General features: G+C 38.7%; 1 protein-coding gene across 2 annotated transcripts in view; it reads right to left on the bottom strand.

Moving 5' to 3' along the window:
- LOC143765003 (uncharacterized) overlaps window positions 1-16,352 on the bottom strand; it is a 44,204-nt gene extending 27,852 nt beyond the window's left edge. The window contains exon 1 of one of the 2 annotated variants that reach the window (XM_077251192.1): window positions 16,276-16,352. The gene's annotated coding sequence lies outside the window, so the exon portion shown is untranslated. The remainder of the gene's footprint in view (window positions 1-16,275) is intronic. The other variant, XM_077251193.1, reaches the window with a different exon arrangement.
- Window positions 16,353-16,951: the final 599 nt, after the last annotated feature.

The raw sequence follows: 16,951 nt of genomic DNA, 5'->3' as shown, positions 1-16,951 counted from the left end.
AGACAGGACACCACAGTCTGCTCCTCCTGTATAATAATAACAGACAGGACACCACAGTCTGCTCCTCCTGTATAATAATAATAATAACAGACAGGACACCACAGTCTGCTCCTCCTGTATAATAATAATAATAACAGACAGGACACCACAGTCTGCTCCTCCTGTATAATAATAATAATAATAATAATAATAATAATAATAACAGACAGGACACCACAGTCTGCTCCTCCTGTATAATAATAATAATAACAGACAGGACAACACAGTCTGCTCCTCCTGTATAATAATAATAATAATAATAACAGACAGGACACCATAGTCTGCTCCTCCTGAATAATAATAATAATAATAATAATAATAATAATAACAACAGACAGGACACCACAGTCTGCTCCTCCTGTATAATAATAATAATAATAATAACAGACAGGACACCACAGTCTGCTCCTCCTGTATAATAATAATAACAGACAGGACACCACAGTCTGCTCCTCCTGTATAATAATAATAATAATAATAATAATAATAACAACAGACAGGACAACACAGTCTGCTCCTCCTGTATAATAATAATAACAGACAGGACACCACAGTCTGCTCCCCCTGTATAATAATAATAATAACAGACAGGACACCACAGTCTGCTCCTCCTGTATAATAATAATAATAACAGACAGGACACCACAGTCTGCTCCTCCTGTATAATAATAATAATAACAGACAGGACACCACAGTCTGCTCCTCCTGTATAATAATAACAGACAGGACACCACAGTCTGCTCCTCCTGTATAATAATAACAGACAGGACACCACAGTCTGCTCCTCCTGTATAATAATAATAATAATAACAGACAGGACAACACAGTCTGCTCCTCCTGTATAATAATAATAATAATAACAGACAGGACACCACAGTCTGCTCCTCCTGTATAATAATAATAATAATAATAATAATAATAATAATAATAATAACAGACAGGACACCACAGTCTGCTCCTCCTGTATAATAATAATAATAACAGACAGGACACCACAGTCTGCTCCTCCTGTATAATAATAATAATAATAATAATAATAACAGACAGGACACCACAGTCTGCTCCTCCTGTATAATAATAACAGACAGAACACCACAGTCTGCTCCTCCTGTATAATAATAATAATAATAACAGACAGGACAACACAGTCTGCTCCTCCTGTATAATAATAACAGACAGGACACCACAGTCTGCTCCTCCTGTATAATAATAATAATAATAATAATAATAATAACAGACAGGACACCACAGTCTGCTCCTCCTGTATAATAATAATAACAGACAGGACACCACAGTCTGCTCCTCCTGTATAATAATAACAGACAGAACACCACAGTCTGCTCCTCCTGTATAATAATAATAACAGACAGGACACCACAGTCTGCTCCTCCTGTATAATAATAACAGACAGCACACCACAGTCTGCTCCTCCTGTATAATAATAATAATAATAATAATAATAATAATAATAACAGACAGGACACCACAGTCTGCTCCTCCTGTATAATAATAATAACAGACAGTACACCACAGTCTGCTCCTCCTGTATAATAATAATAATAATAATAACAGACAGGACACCACAGTCTGCTCCTCCTGTATAATAATAATAACAGACAGGACACCACAGTCTGCTCCTCCTGTATAATAACAGACAGGACACCACAGTCTGCTCCTCCTGTATAATAATAACAGACAGGACACCACAGTCTGCTCCTCCTGTATAATAATAATAATAATAATAATAATAACAGACAGGACACCACAGTCTGCTCCTCCTGTATAATAATAATAACAGACAGGACACCACAGTCTGCTCCTCCTGTATAATAATAATAATAATAATAATAACAGACAGGACACCACAGTCTGCTCCTCCTGTATAATAATAATAATAATAATAATAACAGACAGGACACCACAGTCTGCTCCTCCTGTATAATAATAATAACAGACAGGACACCACAGTCTGTTCCTCCTGTATAATAATAATAACAGACAGGACACCACAGTCTGCTCCTCCTGTATAATAATAATAATAATAATAATAATAATAATAACAGACAGGACACCACAGTCTGCTCCTCCTGTATAATAATAACAATAATAATAACAGACAGGACACCACAGTCTGCTCCTCCTGTATAATAATAATAACAGACAGGACACCACAGTCTGCTCCTCCTGTATAATAATAACAGACAGGACACCACAGTCTGCTCCTCCTGTATAATAATAATAATAATAATAATAATAATAACAGACAGGACAACACAGTCTGCTCCTCCTGTATAATAATAATAATAATAATAACAGACAGGACACCACAGTCTGCTCCTCCTGTATAATAATAACAGACAGGACACCACAGTCTGCTCCTCCTGTATAATAATAATAATAATAATAATAATAATAACAGACAGGACACCACAGTCTGCTCCTCCTGTATAATAATAATAATAATAATAATAATAATAATAATAATAATAACAGACAGGACAACACAGTCTGCTCCTCCTGTATAATAATAATAATAACAGACAGGACACCAGAGTCTGCTCCTCCTGTATAATAATAATAATAACAGACAGGACACCACAGTCTGCTCCTCCTGTATAATAACAGACAGGACACCACAGTCTGCTCCTCCTGTATAATATTAATAACAGACAGGACACCACAGTCTGCTCCTCCTGTATAATAACAGACAGGACACCACAGTCTGCTCCTCCTGTATAATAATAACAGACAGGACACCACAGTCTGCTCCTCCTGTATAATAATAATAACAGACAGGACACCACAGTCTGCTCCTCCTGTATAATAATAATAATAATAATAATAATAATAATAATAACAGACAGGACAACACAGTCTGCTCCTCCTGTATAATAATAATAATAATAACAGACAGGACACCACAGTCTGCTCCTCCTGTATAATAATAATAACAGACAGGACACCGCAGTCTGCTCCTCCTGTATAATAACATAACAGACAGGACACCACAGTCTGCTCCTCCTGTGTAATAATAATAATAATAATAATAATAATAATAACAGACAGGACACCACAGTCTGCTCCTCCTGTATAATAATAATAATAGACAGGACACCGCAGTCTGCTCCTCCTGAATAGTAATAATAATAACAGACAGGACACCACAGTCTGCTCCTCCTGTATAATAATAACAGACAGGACACCACAGTCTGCTCCTCCTGTATAATAATAATAACAAACAGGACACCACAGTCTGCTCCTCCTGCATTATAACAACAACAGACAGGACACCACAGTCTGCTCCTCCTGTATAATAATAATAACAGACAGGACACCACAGTCTGCTCCTCCTGAATAATAATAATAATAATAACAGACAGGACACCACAGTCTGCTCCTCCTGTATAATAATAACAGACAGGACACCACAGTCTGCTCCTCCTGTATAATAATAATAACAGACAGGACACCACAGTCTGCTCCTCCTGTATAATAATAATAATAATAACAGACAGGACACCGCAGTCTGCTCCTCCTGTATAATAATAATAATAATAATAATAATAACAGACAGGACAACACAGTCTGCTCCTCCTGTATTATAATAACAACAGACAGGACACCACAGTCTGCTCCTCCTGTATAATAATAATAATAATAATAATAATAATAATAACAGACAGGACACCACAGTCTGCTCCTCCTGTATAATAATAATAACAGACAGGACACCACAGCCTGCTCCTCCTGTATAATAATAATAATAATAACAGACAGGACACCACAGTCTGCTCCTCCTGTATAATAATAACAGACAGGACACCACAGTCTGCTCCTCCTGTATAATAATAATAATAACAGACAGGACACCACAGTCTGCTCCTCCTGTATAATAATAATAACAGACAGGACACCACAGTCTGCTCCCCCTGTATAATAATAATAACAGACAGGACACCACAGTCTGCTCCTCCCGTATAATAATAATAACAGACAGGACACCACAGTCTGCTCCTCCTGTATAATAATAATAATAATAATAACAGATAGGACACCACAGTCTGCTCCTCCTGTATTATAATAACAACAGACAGGACACCACAGTCTGCTCCTCCTGTATAATAATAATAATAATAATAACAGACAGGACACCACAGTCTGCTCCTCCTGTATAATAATAATAACAGACAGGACACCACAGTCTGCTCCTCCTGTATAATAATAATAATAATAATAATAATAATAATAATAACAGACAGGACACCACAGTCTGCTCCTCCTGTATAATAATAATAATAATAATAACAGACAGGACACCACAGTCTGCTCCTCCTGTATAATAATAATAATAATAATAACAGACAGGACACCAGTCTGCTCCTAATGTATAATAATAATAACAGACAGGACACAGCAGTCTGCTCCTCCTGTATAATAATCACAGACAAGACACCACAGTCTACTCCTCCTGTATAATAATAACAACAACAACAACAGACAGGACACCACAGTCTGCTCCTCCTGTATAATAATAATAATAATAATAATAACAGACAGGACACCACAGTTTGCTCCTCCTGTATTATAATAATAATAATAATAATAATAATAATAATAATAATAATAACAACAACAACAGACAGGACACCACAGTCTGCTCCTCCTGTATAATAACAGACAGGACACCACAGTCTGCTCCTCCTGTATAATAATAATAATAATAACAGACAGGACACCGCAGTCTGCTGCTCCTGTATAATAATAACAGACAGGACACCACAGTCTGCTCCTCCTGTATAATAATAATAATAATAATAATAATAATAATAACAACAACAACAGACAGGACACCACAGTCTGCTCCTCCTGTATAATAACAGACAGGACACCACAGTCTGCTCCTCCTGTATAATAACAGACAGGACACCACAGTCTGCTCCTCCTGTATAATAACAGACAGGACACCACAGTCTGCTCCTCCTGTATAATAACAGACAGGACACCGCAGTCTGCTCCTCCTGTATAATAATAATAATAATGACAGACAGGACACCACAGTCTGCTCCTCCTGTATTATAATAATAATAATAACAACAACAACAGACAGGACACTAAAGTCTGCTCCTCCTGTATAATAATAACAACAACAACAACAACAACAGACAGAACACCACAGTCTACTCCTCCAGTATAATAACAGACAGGACAACACAGTCTGCTCCTCCAGTATAATAATAACAGACAGGACACCACAGTCTGCTCCTCCTGTATAATAATAATAATAATAATAACAACAGACAGGACACCACAGTCTGCTCCTCCCGTATAATAATAATAATAGACAGGACACCACAGTCTGCTCCTCCTGTATTATAATAATAATAACAACAACAACAACAGACAGGACACCACAGTCTGCTCCTCCTGTATAATAATAATAACAACAACAACAACAGACAGGACACCACAGTCTGCTCCTCCTGTATAATAATAATAACAACAGACAGGACACCACAGTCTGCTCCTCCTGTATACTAATAACAACAACAGACAGGACACCACAGTCTGCTCCTCCTGTATAACAACAACAACAACAGACAGGACACCACAGTCTGCTCCTCCTGTATAATAATAATAACAGACAGGACACCACAGTCTGCTCCTCCTGTATAATAATAACAGACAGGACACCACAGTCTGCTCCCCCTGTATAATAATAACAGACAGGACACCACAGTCTGCTCCCCCTGTATAATAACAGACAGGACACCACAGTCTGCTCCTCCTGTATAATAATAATAATAAGAGACAGGACACCACAGTCTGCTCCTCCTGTATAATAATAACAGACAGGACACCACAGTCTGCTCCTCCTGTATAATAATAATAACAGACAGGACACCACAGTCTGCTCCTCCTGTATAATAACAGACAGGACACCACAGTCTGCTCCTCCTGTATAATAATCACAGACCGGACACCACAGTCTGCTCCTCCTGTATAATAATAACAGACAGGACACCACAGTCTGCTCCTCCTGTATAATAATAATAATAACAGACCGGACACCACAGTCTGCTCCTCCTGTATAATAATAATAATAACAGACAGGACACCACAGTCTGCTCCTCCTGTATAATAATAATAATAACAGACAGGACACCACAGTCTGCTCCTCCTGTATAATAATAATAATAACAGACAGCACACCACAGTCTGCTCCTCCTGTATAATAATAATAATAACAGACCGGACACCACAGTCTGCTCCTCCTGTATAACAGACAGGACACCACAGTCTGCTCCTCCTGTATAATAATAATAATAACAGACAGGACACCACAGTCTGCTCCTCCTGTATAATAATAATAATAATAACAGACCGGACACCACAGTCTGCTCCTCCTGTATAATAATAATAACAGACAGGACACCACAGTCTGCTCCTCCTGTATAATAATAATAATAATAACAGACAGGACACCACAGTCTGCTCCTCCTGTATAATAATAATAATAATAACAGACAGGACACCACAGTCTGCTCCTCCTGTATAATAATAATAACAGACAGGACACCACAGTCTGCTCCTCCTGAATAATAATAATAATAACAGACAGTACACCACAGTCTGCTCCTCCTGTATAATAATAATAACAGACGGGACACCACAGTCTGCTCCTCCTGTATAATAATAATAATAATATAATATTAATAATAATAACAACAACAACAACAGACAGAACACCACAGTCTGCTCCTCCTGTATAATAATAATAACAGACAGGACACCACAGTCTGCTCCTCCTGTATAATAATAACAGACAGGACACCACAGTCTGCTCCTCCTGTATAATAATAATAATAACAGACAGGACACCACAGTCTGCTCCTCCTGTATAATAATAATAATAACAGACAGGACACCACAGTCTGCTCCTCCTGTATAATAATAATAATAATAATAATAATAATAACAGACAGGACACCACAGTCTGCTCCTCCTGTATAATAATAATAATAACAGACAGGACAACACAGTCTGCTCCTCCTGTATAATAATAATAATAATAATAACAGACAGGACACCACAGTCTGCTCCTCCTGAATAATAATAATAATAATAATAATAATAATAACAACAGACAGGACACCACAGTCTGCTCCTCCTGTATAATAATAATAATAATAATAATAATAATAATAATAATAATAATAACAGACAGGACACCACAGTCTGCTCCTCCTGTATAATAATAATAACAGACAGGACACCACAGTCTGCTCCTCCTGTATAATAATAATAATAATAATAATAATAATAATAATAACAACAGACAGGACAACACAGTCTGCTCCTCCTGTATAATAATAATAACAGACAGGACACCACAGTCTGCTCCCCCTGTATAATAATAATAATAACAGACAGGACACCACAGTCTGCTCCTCCTGTATAATAATAATAATAACAGACAGGACACCACAGTCTGCTCCTCCTGTATAATAATAATAATAACAGACAGGACACCACAGTCTGCTCCTCCTGTATAATAATAACAGACAGGACACCACAGTCTGCTCCTCCTGTATAATAATAACAGACAGGACACCACAGTCTGCTCCTCCTGTATAATAATAATAATAATAACAGACAGGACAACACAGTCTGCTCCTCCTGTATAATAATAATAATAATAACAGACAGGACACCACAGTCTGCTCCTCCTGTATAATAATAATAATAATAATAATAATAATAATAATAATAACAGACAGGACACCACAGTCTGCTCCTCCTGTATAATAATAATAATAATAATAATAACAGACAGGACACCACAGTCTGCTCCTCCTGTATAATAATAATAATAACAGACAGGACACCACAGTCTGCTCCTCCTGTATAATAATAATAATAATAATAATAATAACAGACAGGACACCACAGTCTGCTCCTCCTGTATAATAATAACAGACAGAACACCACAGTCTGCTCCTCCTGTATAATAATAATAATAATAACAGACAGGACAACACAGTCTGCTCCTCCTGTATAATAATAACAGACAGCACACCACAGTTTGCTCCTCCTGTATAATAATAATAATAATAATAATAATAATAATAATAATAACAGACAGGACACCACAGTCTGCTCCTCCTGTATAATAATAATAACAGACAGGACACCACAGTCTGCTCCTCCTGTATAATAATAACAGACAGCACACCACAGTCTGCTCCTCCTGTATAATAATAATAATAATAATAATAATAATAACAGACAGGACACCACAGTCTGCTCCTCCTGTATAATAATAATAACAGACAGGACACCACAGTCTGCTCCTCCTGTATAATAATAATAATAATAATAACAGACAGGACACCACAGTCTGCTCCTCCTGTATAATAATAACAGACAGGACACCACAGTCTGCTCCTCCTGTATAATAACAGACAGGACACCACAGTCTGCTCCTCCTGTATAATAATAACAGACAGGACACCACAGTCTGCTCCTCCTGTATAATAATAATAATAATAATAATAATAATAATAACAGACAGGACACCACAGTCTGCTCCTCCTGTATAATAATAATAACAGACAGGACACCACAGTCTGCTCCTCCTGTATAATAATAATAATAATAATAATAACAGACAGGACACCACAGTCTGCTCCTCCTGTATAATAATAATAATAATAATAATAATAATAATAGACAGGACAACACAGTCTGCTCCTCCTGTATAATAATAATAACAGACAGGACACCACAGTCTGCTCCTCCTGTATAATAATAATAATAATAATAATAATAACAGACAGGACACCACAGTCTGCTCCTCCTGTATAATAATAACAATAATAATAACAGACAGGACACCACAGTCTGCTCCTCCTGTATAATAATAATAACAGACAGGACACCACAGTCTGCTCCTCCTGTATAATAACAGACAGGACACCACAGTCTGCTCCTCCTGTATAATAATAACAGACAGGACACCACAGTCTGCTCCTCCTGTATAATAATAATAATAATAATAATAATAACAGACAGGACAACACAGTCTGCTCCTCCTGTATAATAATAATAATAATAATAACAGACAGGACACCACAGTCTGCTCCTCCTGTATAATAATAACAGACAGGACACCACAGTCTGCTCCTCCTGTATAATAATAATAATAATAATAATAACAGACAGGACACCACAGTCTGCTCCTCCTGTATAATAATAATAATAATAATAATAATAATAATAATAGACAGGACAACACAGTCTGCTCCTCCTGTATAATAATAATAATAACAGACAGGACACCAGAGTCTGCTCCTCCTGTATAATAATAATAATAACAGACAGGACACCACAGTCTGCTCCTCCTGTATAATAATAACAACAACAGACAGGACACCACAGTCTGCTCCTCCTGTATAATAACAGACAGGACACCACAGTCTGCTCCTCCTGTATAATATTAATAACAGACAGGACACCACAGTCTGCTCCTCCTGTATAATAACAGACAGGACACCACAGTCTGCTCCTCCTGTATAATAATAACAGACAGGACACCACAGTCTGCTCCTCCTGTATAATAATAATAATAATAATAATAATAATAATAATAATAATAACAGACAGGACACCACAGTCTGCTCCTCCTGTATAATAATAATAATAATAACAGACAGGACACCACAGTCTGCTCCTCCTGTATAATAATAATAACAGACAGGACACCACAGTCTGCTCCTCCTGTATAATAATAATAATAATAATAATAATAATAATAATAATAATAATAACAGACAGGACAACACAGTCTGCTCCTCCTGTATAATAATAATAATAATAACAGACAGGACACCACAGTCTGCTCCTCCTGTATAATAATAATAACAGACAGGACACCGCAGTCTGCTCCTCCTGTATAATAACATAACAGACAGGACACCACAGTCTGCTCCTCCTGTGTAATAATAATAATAATAATAATAATAATAATAACAGACAGGACACCGCAGTCTGCTCCTCCTGTTTAATAATAATAATAGACAGGACACCACAGTCTGCTCCTCCTGTATGATAATAATAACAGACAGGACACCGCAGTCTGCTCCTCCTGTATAATAATAATAACAGACAGGACACCGCAGTCTGCTCCTCCTGTATAATAATAATAATAATAATAATAATAATAACAGACAGGACACCACAGTCTGCTCCTCCTGTATAATAATAATAATAGACAGGACACCGCAGTCTGCTCCTCCTGAATAGTAATAATAATAACAGACAGGACACCACAGTCTGCTCCTCCTGTATAATAATACTAATAATAATAATAATAATAACAGACAGGACACCACAGTCTGCTCCTCCTGTATAATAATAATAACAAACAGGACACCACAGTCTGCTCCTCCTGCATTATAACAACAACAGACAGGACACCACAGTCTGCTCCTCCTGTATAATAATAATAACAGACAGGACACCACAGTCTGCTCCTCCTGAATAATAATAATAATAATAACAGACAGGACACCACAGTCTGCTCCTCCTGTATAATAATAACAGACAGGACACCACAGTCTGCTCCTCCTGTATAATAATAATAATAACAGACAGGACACCACAGTCTGCTCCTCCTGTATAATAATAATAACAGACAGGACACCACAGTCTGCTCCTCCTGTATAATAATAATAATAATAACAGACAGGACACCGCAGTCTGCTCCTCCTGTATAATAATAATAATAATAATAATAATAACAGACAGGACAACACAGTCTGCTCCTCCTGTATTATAATAACAACAGACAGGACACCACAGTCTGCTCCTCCTGTATAATAATAATAATAATAATAATAATAATAATAACAGACAGGACACCACAGTCTGCTCCTCCTGTATAATAATAATAACAGACAGGACACCACAGCCTGCTCCTCCTGTATAATAATAATAATAATAATAACAGACAGGACACCACAGTCTGCTCCTCCTGTATAATAACAGACAGGACACCACAGTCTGCTCCTCCTGTATAATAATAACAGACAGGACACCACAGTCTGCTCCTCCTGTATAATAATAATAATAACAGACAGGACACCACAGTCTGCTCCTCCTGTATAATAATAATAACAGACAGGACACCACAGTCTGCTCCCCCTGTATAATAATAATAACAGACAGGACACCACAGTCTACTCCTCCTGTATAATAATAACAGACAGGACACCACAGTCTGCTCCTCCTGTATAATAATAATAATAACAGACAGGACACCACAGTCTGCTCCTCCCGTATAATAATAATAACAGACAGGACACCACAGTCTGCTCCTCCTGTATAATAATAATAATAACAGACAGGACACCACAGTCTGCTCCTCCCGTATAATAATAATAACAGACAGGACACCACAGTCTGCTCCTCCTGTATAATAATAATAATAATAATAACAGATAGGACACCACAGTCTGCTCCTCCTGTATTATAATAACAACAGACAGGACACCACAGTCTGCTCCTCCTGTATAATAATAATAATAATAATAATAATAACAGACAGGACACCACAGTCTGCTCCTCCTGTATAATAATAATAACAGACAGGACACCACAGTCTGCTCCTCCTGTATAATAATAATAATAATAATAATAATAATAATAATAACAGACAGGACACCACAGTCTGCTCCTCCTGTATAATAATAATAATAATAATAATAACAGACAGGACACCAGTCTGCTCCTAATGTATAATAATAATAACAGACAGGACACCGCAGTCTGCTCCTCCTGTATAATAATCACAGACAAGACACCACAGTCTACTCCTCCTGTATAATAATAACAACAACAACAACAGACAGGACACCACAGTCTGCTCCTCCTGTATAATAATAATAATAATAATAATAATAACAGATAGGACACCACAGTCTGCTCCTCCTGTATTATAATAACAACAGACAGGACACCACAGTCTGCTCCTCCTGTATAATAATAATAATAATAATAATAATAACAGACAGGACACCACAGTCTGCTCCTCCTGTATAATAATAATAACAGACAGGACACCACAGTCTGCTCCTCCTGTATAATAATAATAATAATAATAATAACAGACAGGACACCACAGTCTGCTCCTCCTGTATAATAATAATAATAATAATAATAACAGACAGGACACCACAGTCTGCTCCTAATGTATAATAATAATAACAGACAGGACACCGCAGTCTGCTCCTCCTGTATAATAATCACAGACAAGACACCACAGTCTACTCCTCCTGTATAATAATAACAACAACAACAACAGACAGGACACCACAGTCTGCTCCTCCTGTATAATAATAATAATTACAGACAGGACACCACAGTCTGCTCCTCCTGTATAATAATCACAGACAGGACACCACAGTCTGCCCCTCCTGTATACTAATAACAGACAGGACACCACAGTCTGCTCCTCCTGTATAACAGGCAGTACACCACAGTCTGCTCCTCCTTTATAATAATAACAGACAGGACACCACAGTCTGCTCCTCCTGTATAATAATAACAGACAGGACACCACAGTCTGCTCCTCCTGTATAATAATAATAACAGACAGGACACCACAGTCTGCTCCCCCTGTATAATAATAATAACAGACAGGACACCACAGTCTGCTCCTCCTGTATAATAATAATAACAGACAGGACACCACAGTCTGCTCCTCCTGTATAATAATAACAGACAGGACACCACAGTCTGCTCCTCCTGTATAATAATAATAACAGACAGGACACCACAGTCTGCTCCTCCTGTATAATAATAATAACAGACAGGACACCACAGTCTGCTCCTCCTGTATAATAATAATAACAGACAGGACACCACAGTCTGCTCCTCCTGTATAATAATAACAGACAGGACACCACAGTCTGCTCCCCCTTTATAATAATAACAGACAGGACACCACAGTCTGCTCCTCCTGTATAATAATAATAACAGACAGGACACCACAGTCTGCTCCTCCTGTATAATAATAATAATAATAACAGACAGGACACCACAGTCTGCTCCTCCTGTATAATAATAATAACAGACAGGACACCACAGTCTGCTCCTCCTGTATAATAATAATAACAGACAGGACACCGCAGTCTGCTCCTCCTGTATAATAATCACAGACAAGACACCACAGTCTGCTCCTCCTGTATAATAATAACAGACAGGACACCACAGTCTGCTCCTCCTGTATAATAACAGACAGGACACCACAGTCTGCTCCTCCTGTATAATAATAATAATAATAATAATAATTACAGACAGGACACCACAGTCTGCTCCTCCTGTATAATAATAATAACAGACAGGACACCACAGTCTGCTCCTCCTGTATAATAATAATAATAATAACAGACAGGACACCACAGTCTGCTCCTCCTGTATAATAATAATAACAGACAGGACACCACAGTCTGCTCCTCCTGTATAATAATAATAACAGACAGGACACCGCAGTCTGCTCCTCCTGTATAATAATCACAGACAAGACACCACAGTCTGCTCCTCCTGTATAATAATAATAATAATAATTACAGACAGGACACCACAGTCTGCTCCTCCTGTATAATAATAACAGACAGGACACCACAGTCTGCTCCTCCTGTATAATAACAGACAGGACACCACAGTCTGCTCCTCCTGTATAATAATAACAGACAGGACACCACAGTCTGCTCCTCCTGTATAATAACAGACAGGACACCACAGTCTGCTCCTCCTGTATAACAGACAGGACACCACAGTCTGCTCCTCCTGTATAACAGACAGGACACCACAGTCTGCTCCTCCTGTATAATAATAACAGACAGGACACCGCAGTCTGCTCCTCCTGTATAATAATAACAGACAAGACACCACAGTCTGCTCCTCCTGTATAATAACAACAGACAGGACACCACAGTCTGCTCCTCCTGTATAATAATAACAGACAGGACACCACAGTCTGCTCCTCCTGTATAATAATAATAACAGACAGGACACCACAGTCTGCTCCTCCTGTATAATAATAATAATAATAACAGACAGGACACCACAGTCTGCTCCTCCTGTATAATAATAATAACAGACAGGACACCACAGTCTGCTCCTCCTGTATAATAATAATAACAGACAGGACACCGCAGTCTGCTCCTCCTGTATAATAATCACAGACAAGACACCACAGTCTGCTCCTCCTGTATAATAATAACAGACAGGACACCACAGTCTGCTCCTCCTGTATAATAACAGACAGGACACCACAGTCTGCTCCTCCTGTATAATAATAATAATAATAATAATTACAGACAGGACACCACAGTCTGCTCCTCCTGTATAATAATAATAACAGACAGGACACCACAGTCTGCTCCTCCTGTATAATAATAATAATAATAACAGACAGGACACCACAGTCTGCTCCTCCTGTATAATAATAATAACAGACAGGACACCACAGTCTGCTCCTCCTGTATAATAATAATAACAGACAGGACACCGCAGTCTGCTCCTCCTGTATAATAATAACAGACAAGACACCACAGTCTGCTCCTCCTGTATAATAATAATAATAATAATAATAATAATTACAGACAGGACACCACAGTCTGCTCCTCCTGTATAATAATAACAGACAGGACACCACAGTCTGCTCCTCCTGTATAATAACAGACAGGACACCACAGTCTGCTCCTCCTGTATAACAGACAGGACACCACAGTCTGCTCCTCCTGTATAATAATAACAGACAGGACACCGCAGTCTGCTCCTCCTGTATAATAATAACAGACAAGACACCACAGTCTGCTCCTCCTGTATAATAACAACAGACAGGACACCACAGTCTGCTCCTCCTGTATAATAATAACAGACAGGACACCACAGTCTGCTCCTCCTGTATAATAACAACAGACAGGACACCACAGTCTGCTCCTCCTGTATAATAATAATAACAGACAGGACACCACAGTCTGCTCCTCCTGTATAATAATAACAGACAGGACACCGCAGTCTGCTCCTCCTGTATAATAATAACAGACAAGACACCACAGTCTGCTCCTCCTGTATAATAACAACAGACAGGACACCACAGTCTGCTCCTCCTGTATAATAATAACAGACAGGACACCACAGTCTGCTCCTCCTGTATAATAACAACAGACAGGACACCACAGTCTGCTCCTCCTGTATAATAATAATAACAGACAGGACACCACAGTCTGCTCCTCCTGTATAATAATAACAGACAGGACACCGCAGTCTGCTCCTCCTGTATAATAATAACAGACAAGACACCACAGTCTGCTCCTCCTGTATAATAACAACAGACAGGACACCACAGTCTGCTCCTCCTGTATAATAATAACAGACAGGACACCACAGTCTGCTCCTCCTGTATAATAACAACAGACAGGACACCACAGTCTGCTCCTCCTGTATAATAACAACAGACAGGACACCACAGTCTGCTCCTCCTGTATAATAACAACAGACAGGACACCACAGTCTGCTCCTCCTGTATAATAATCACAGACAGGACACCACAGTCTGCTCCTCCTGTATAATAATAATAACAGACAGGACACCACAGTCTGCTCCTCCTGTATAATAACAACAGACAGGACACCACAGTCTGCTCCTCCTGTATAATAACAACAGACAGGACACCACAGTCTGCTCCTCCTGTATAATAATCACAGACAGGACACCACAGTCTGCTCCTCCTGTATAATAATAATAACAGACAGGACACCACAGTCTGCTCCTCCTGTATAATAATAACAGACAGGACACCACAGTCTGCTCCTCCTGTATAATAACAGACAGGACACCACAGTCTGCTCCTCCTGTATAATAACAGACAGGACACCACAGTCTGCTCCTCCTGTATAATAATCACAGACAGGACACCACAGTCTGCTCCTCCTGTATAATAATAACAGACAGGACACCACAGTCTGCTCCTCCTGTATAATAATAACAGACAGGACACCACAGTCTGCTCCTCCTGTATAATAACAGACAGGACACCACAGTCTGCTCCTCCTGTATAATAATAACAGACAGGACACCACAGTCTGCTCCTCCTGTATAATAATCACAGACAGGACACCACAGTCTCATCAATGTCACCCTCCGGTGCCTCTTTCTGAGCACACATACCGTCATTACTCCCCGTCCGTGCGTTTCTAGCCTCAGTGTCATTGTGCCACCCCCGCCACATACGTGATTAGTATTGTTCATCCTCATCTTGGGGGTTGTAGTAACATGTTCTGTTCTTTGCCCTTTTGCCGTCTATAATTGGACTACAACTTCCAGCATGCATTGCGAACCCTGATCTGTTGAAGTATAGAGACACAAGCTTTTGTCTCCATCTTGTGGCCTCAGTGGGAGTTACATATCGCTTGCAGTGTAAGAGAAGGCAGCAGGGAAAGAGGCGACACTTTCGTTATAAAGGACTGAGGTCTCATGATTATTGATTTATATTAATTAGCGTAGCCTTTTTTAGCCAACTCTCTGTGTACATGACGTCATTGTCGGCCATAGTCTTGTGGTCCGGGAGCAGGACCAATAGTATCGCCGATATTGGGCACGGATTAGACATTCACAACAGTAATCGAACAGATGGAAAAACAGGGGCAAACGGCTGCCATTTTCTTGTGGTTCTGAATACTAGCTCCCAATAAAACACTACAAATCAGAGCGTTACCAGCTGCATCATCTTTGATAAGATTTGTGTCATTTTCTGCTGGAAGAAGTGATGGTATCACTAATGATGTAGCATTATTATGTAAAGCATGGTGTTGGCTGGAGAGAATAATGGGACAGAGCAGGTTTC

The sequence above is a fragment of the Ranitomeya variabilis genome, chromosome 4 (genome assembly GCF_051348905.1).
Source record: "Ranitomeya variabilis isolate aRanVar5 chromosome 4, aRanVar5.hap1, whole genome shotgun sequence".
Lineage (NCBI taxonomy): Eukaryota > Metazoa > Chordata > Amphibia > Anura > Dendrobatidae > Ranitomeya > Ranitomeya variabilis.
The sequence above is the reverse complement of the archived record's forward strand: the minus strand, read 5'-3'. Positions and strand labels throughout refer to the sequence as shown.